This window comes from Gymnogyps californianus, chromosome 14 (genome assembly GCF_018139145.2).
Source record: "Gymnogyps californianus isolate 813 chromosome 14, ASM1813914v2, whole genome shotgun sequence".
Taxonomy (NCBI): Eukaryota; Metazoa; Chordata; class Aves; order Accipitriformes; family Cathartidae; genus Gymnogyps; species Gymnogyps californianus.
Genome location: NC_059484.1, coordinates 13018881 through 13024976, shown reverse-complemented (window position 1 = coordinate 13024976; position 6096 = coordinate 13018881).

Genomic DNA, 6096 nt, shown 5'->3' with positions numbered 1-6096 from the left:
TTTATGTACATAGGAATGGATATGAACAGATTTAAAATTAACGAGCTTAGTTCACTGCTGGGCAAGTGATCTAAAACGTCCAATAAATAATTCATCCCAGCAACATACATCACTGTGCAGCCTGGTCCCTGACACAGACCATGTCGGGGGGGGTCTCACTTGGTGAAAGAGAGACAACTTAATTCAGTGCAAAGTGAATAATCCAAAATCCCATAAATGATTCATCACTGGATTAAAAGCTATAGATTTCTCCATAAAATTCTCTGCCCTGCATTAAATATGCAGATGATTGTGTGATGTTTATTAACTAGCGGATGGCTTAGTTAAGAATGACACCAGCTCTGGTGCTTGAGAACAACTTTGAAGCCATGAATCTTCATTAGATGTACATCTAAGCATGAAAAGGGGTTACCTTCAAGGATTCACTAACATCAGTAGAACTACGGAGCGTACACCAGTACATGAGAGAGGAGAGCCAGGCCTTAGTATTTTTTGTTTTAGAAGACATAACTATATACAGGACTTATTCCCTGGTTTGGATTACCTACCCTACACCTCTTTTCCTAGGTATTTAAAAAAAAAAACCAACCCACACCCACAACCCTTTCCTTTTTTCTAGATATTAAAAACAAAAAAATCTGCATTTTTGAAATAGCAGGAGAACATACAGCTTCTTTCCTTCTTAGGAAAAAAAAAAGCCATTTTGGGAAGTGGTGGATTTCCCTTCCCCTTGGAGAAGGCTCAGTGCTTGAAAGACTAAAGAAAGTCAATGAACTGATACCAAAGATTATTTCCCAACACCCTCCTCCTCAATCCTTCCAATGGTTTTTGCACACTCCAGTTTGCATCCATCTTCCCAGTGTCCTTGTGGCCTCCTATCTTAGCTTCAAACCACTGGGAGCTCTTAAGCCAAAGCTACCATGGGGTAAGGAGATGAGCCTTCCTACCAAAGGGTTCTCTGTAGGAAGCCCCACTCTAATCTCAGTGTTTCTCTTAGTTCTCAGTGCTCCCCAGAGTGATCATCTGGAAGGCCCCTTGCCAAGACCACCACCCTTTCTCATGAGCGTGATAGTAGGAGGGAGTGGATGCTGAGATGAGCTACAGGATGGTTAGAAGCTGACATTTCTTTTGCCAGGTCACTGCTGCCACGGTGTGATTGCAGGAGATGCTGAGTCTTGGGGTTTATGTTTTAAATTAGCAAGAGCAACCAAAACCATGCTGCTCCCAGCTGGGGTTAGACACCAGTGGGAAGAGGAAACCAAGTGCATGGCCACCATGGCCTCAGGAGTGGAACAAAACCAGGGTGTTACTGAGACTTGCAGAAAGTTGTGTTGCTAGAGGACACATAACCCGGAGCCCAGGCCAAGCGTGCCGAAAGCGTGCCTTGGAGCCAGCCATGAGCTGAGCTCCCAGCCGGGACCTCCATGGCGACTGGAGGAGGCTGCATTTATTCTGCTTGGTTGGCAGCAAATCTGCATCACCTTTACAACCTCTTCTAATCTCTCCAGCTGTTTCTGTGCTCTGTCTCTGTAGCTCAATTTTGCCATCTGCTGTCACGTCTGCGGCAACACGTCCCATTTCCTCTTTCTACCAGGCTAAAATTTTCCACTTTTTCATGCATTCATCTCACACTGTGCGGTTATCTCTGTTCTTTCCCCAAGTCCCATGATGCTATTTATTCTTATTTCTAATTTCCTATGTACTCAGCCATATTCTTCCCTTCTGCTTGCTCTTTCTTAAGCTCCAATTAGATTCCACCTTTGGAACCCAGAGATTTATTTATATTGACCTTAAAAAATGCCTAGGAAAGCACATTAAGTCTAAGAAACAAACCTGAAAACATAATGAAATGTGCTGCTGAGATGGAAAGGGACCATCAGAGGAGTCAGCTCCAATAAAGTCTATTACGAGAGGTCTCTTATTAATCTCAGAATGATATTTAATTCATTCCTCTGGTTTCTCTTTAAAGGATTTGTATTCCTAACCCAGCGCTTGCCTTTTTTTTTTTCTCCAGTATTTCCTCCTGTTTTCTCATTAGCCGATCCTATGTCCCCAAATATTCAGATCTCCCTTTTTAATTGCTTTTCTGTACCTCCTCCATACTAATCAGGTAGTTCAGTCATTATCTCTTCACATCAGACCTCCTTTACCCAATTCAATCTGTCATTTTGATACAGACACTTGTCCACAAAGTACTGGGGTCCAGTGAAAATTATTACTTGGACGAAAAGCTAAATCCTTCATTAATTAACCACCTTGGTCCATGGAGCAGAGCCAGACTCCCCAGATATAACACCATTTAGGCTTGACATGGACTCTGAACAAATTAAAACTCGCTTCGCTCTAGCCACAGGCTCCCAGTGCAAGCTCATAAATGCTGCAATAACTTCAGCAGCTCAGAGCACTGGGGAGAGGCATTAAACCTGGATGATTTCAGGTCTTAGCACTTGGCAGTTTGAGAGGTGGCAGGAGGCAAGGTCTGGGGGGACTGGAGTTTTGGGGAAATGCATGGCAGTTTTAAAGCAAACAGCTTTGCTCTTTGGTGGCTCTCTGGGAGGTACGGGAGGCCAGCGAGGGCAGGGTGAAGGTGCACAGGGGCAGACTTTGCAGGGAGACCTGCTTCAGTGAGTTCAACAGGCAGCAACAAGTTGTAGCAAAGCGACTCTAGAGGAAACCTGCACCCCACAACACAACAGCACGAGCCTCGCTTCACTGCCAGGGGCCAGGCTGCCTTTTGTCAAAGTTTTCCCAGTCTGAAGCACTGGCCCCTGTAGGGCTTTGCAGCTAAAATTCTGTGTATTGTTTTAAGCTGCTTACCGGAAGGTTTTCTTGGCTGCAGTGCTTTATCTTTACTCAAGTGCGCTTCTTTGTTGCCTTCCAAGGTAAAAGTCTTAAAAGTAAAGACTAACATTTCCAGATGCCAATGACACACTCTCTCACAGTCTTTTCTTTCTAAAAACCTCCTGCTTTCATCCAGTTTTTCTTCACTAGTCCCAGAAACTGCATGCTGGGGCTTCTGTTGCTTTTGGAAAACAGCATTTCTTTTTCCTCCAGCTACATTTTAAAAGGCTCCCATTAACCTCTCGCTGGACATACTGACAGCCAGGGTAAAAGTTCCTCAGAAAAAACTTCAATGTATTTTCATTTAAATATAACCCTCCTAGATTCCTTGCTTCCAATTGCCACTCTAAACCCAAACCTCCGCCTCAGTAATTGGGGTGGATAAAAAGATAAATAAAAAAGCTCAGGGACACAAGTTACATTTACAGCTTCCCTACAGCATTTCTGGGCTGCATTTCCACATGGCTGATCAGATCAAACTCACTCTGTTGGCTGCTATTTCTTCTGCCCTTGTGCAGCTCCCCAAAGCCGGGCCTTCAAGTCCAGCCAGCACCACAGCAAATGTGCTAGAACCTTCCCCAGCAAGAACCAGCCCTGCTCTAAAGAAGTCATTAGTGCAGAGCTAATTAATAAGAACAAAAGGATTGGCCCAGCCCTGCCAATTGGAAGTTGCAATGAAGATATTGCTAGCTTAATTAGCAGGTTTACTTGGTGGGGGGAAAAAAGGCCAAAAAAAAAAAAAAGGTTGATTTTTTTTTTTTTTAAAGGAGTACATCAAAACTCTTTGAGGTTTTTTCCCCCTTTTAGTCCTTACAGATTTGTGGGGGATTCACGCCTAGAAGCTGTGTCAGATGCCAGGCCCCCGGGCTCAGCGCCTGCTGTGTGTCGGGGTGGTGGCAGCCGCATTCACCAGCATGGGACAGACAGGGGTCTCAGCTGAGCAAACCCAACCTGGGAGCCTGCAGGCCACATCCTCTGTTCAGGGACTCTCTTCTGCATCCCACAGCACTGCTAGACCAGGGTGCACAGCAGGGTGCTGAACCCGGGCAAGACTGAGAGGGACCCCAAAGAGGAACCTCCCCTGCCTCCCCCTAACTCATGGCTTGTGAGAAGATGCTGTAGAGTCAAAAAGTCTCACCGCAGCCCTGAGCATGACTAGCAGGGAAGTCCAGAGCTGCCACACAATGTTTTCTTCTGATCAAATGCTATTCCCACAATGTGCTCTCACTTCAAGATGTCGTTGCCCAAAAGTTGCCATAGCAGGGACTGGTGAACTCCAGGCAGTGGCAATAACAAACAGTGTTGTGGATTTGAACCTTCTCCCATGCCGTTCCCATAGTCACTTCAGCAGAGTTGGTGAGGACCCCAGTGAGATACACGAAAGCTCTGCAGCATATTCCACAGATGATCCCCCAGCCTCCATGGCCAGTCCCACTTCACTAATGCCCCCAGGCTGGTTACCAATTCAGTCTGGTTTTTAAAGCCTAAATCTCAACCCAGCTGAAACACAAGCAAAAGCCCCCTCAGAAAGGGTGCGATTAGTGTGGTGAAATGATGGGCTTTGCTCTGCCGTGCATTGCCAATCTGCCCCGGGGCCACTTGAAGGCTCCAGTTTTCCCAGCTGAGTAGAAGACAAGGTTAGGGCTGCAGAGCCATCAGTATGGCAGCATTTACAGGGCTTGAGGATAACAGGGAGGATTTCAGACTTCCCTGGGCTGCTCTGTGCTGCTGGCAGCCCTGCCTCCTGCTCATGCACCCCAGGGCCAAGCCAAGGCCCACAGCGTGGAGCTGGGCTGCCCCCCTGTGCTAACCACACGCGTGCCCATGCAGTCCACAGTGTCCAAACTATCCCCATCCTCAGGGTCAGCTCTAAGCACAACACAGGGATATGTCCGAGCAGCTAAACAGCCACAGCCTGCTTGCCAGTTCTGCGACGCTGAAGTCCTGGGAACAGGGATGGCAGGTCCTGCCAGTGCCCCTGGGGATGGGGTAGGAGTGTGGGGGCAGCTTGTTGCTGCAGAGAAGGACTGGGGACAAATTCTGTCCCCAGCAACAGCAATGTTCTCCCCCACAGCACTTCTCTCCCACTAGAAGCAGCAGAAGGTGAATGCCACCCTTCATCTCTTCTTCTTCACTGTTTTTAGTGTCCCCAGAGCCTTTCCATGGAGATCACAGGATTTTTGCCCATGCTGCTCAGAAACACTGAGGTGGCTTCACCGACCTCCCATGGGCACCTGAAGGGATGGCCAAGTTTCCAAGATGTGGCTGTGCTCTGCGTTGTGCTTCTCACCTGCAACTTCTTTAAAAGATAAAGGGGCAGCACTGGTGGGACTGGGCGCCCCAGTCTCATCCCTACGAGACCCAGCCAGACAGCACCATGCTAACCTGTGACTGGGTGCTAGGGCCCTAAATGAAGCACCCTGGGGCTGCATGGTGCAGGTCTGCATTGCCAAGCAGACTCCACCACGAGAGCTGCTGGTTGTTGCAGGTCATTGTCGTGAGGACCAAAAGGCAACTCTAAACAAACGACTGGGGATCCCCTATGCACATTGATGGGGGAGACATGGATTTACAAATGAGTAGTATGGGGGTTTGTAGGGGCAGGGTAGAAAAATTTCCCTGCAGGTTGGTCTTTGGGGCATTTTCCCACCTCTGGAAATGCTGCAGTACTTCTCTGGAGAGCTGAGACAGCACACCAGTCATTTCAACACCTGGGGAATAACTAACTCCTGTTCAAATGCCTTAGGATGTGGCATAAAAAATACAATTGCTAGCGGTAAATTACAAAGTTTATTAACATAGTCTCCAAGGGTCATTCAAACATGCTGAATCACAGGCAGCATTGGTACCCCTTAAGTAATCTGTATTTTTGATTTATACTCACAGCATTCTTGTGGCTTAATTTTTCTCTTGATTACATAAAAGCAATAAGAACTGCATTTCCTGATTTTTTTCTTTTTTTTTTGGCAATTTGAAGTTAGGCAGCTTTCCATGTTATTTCTTCTCTCTTCTGTTCCTCACAGTATAAGTTGTATTCAAGGAAGAGCATTAGTAAAAATGGAGAAAAACAAATTCAATTCTGTAACAAGGTATTAGTAAGAAGGCAGATGCCAGAAACACCTATGAATAATGCATAAAGCACCTTCTCAAAGAAGCTTCTTTATGCAATGAGTTTTAAAGGTGACATGGCAAAATTTGCACAAAGATTTTAAATTTTCGCAGTTGAAGCTTTGGCCTTTGGTTTACACCCATTGA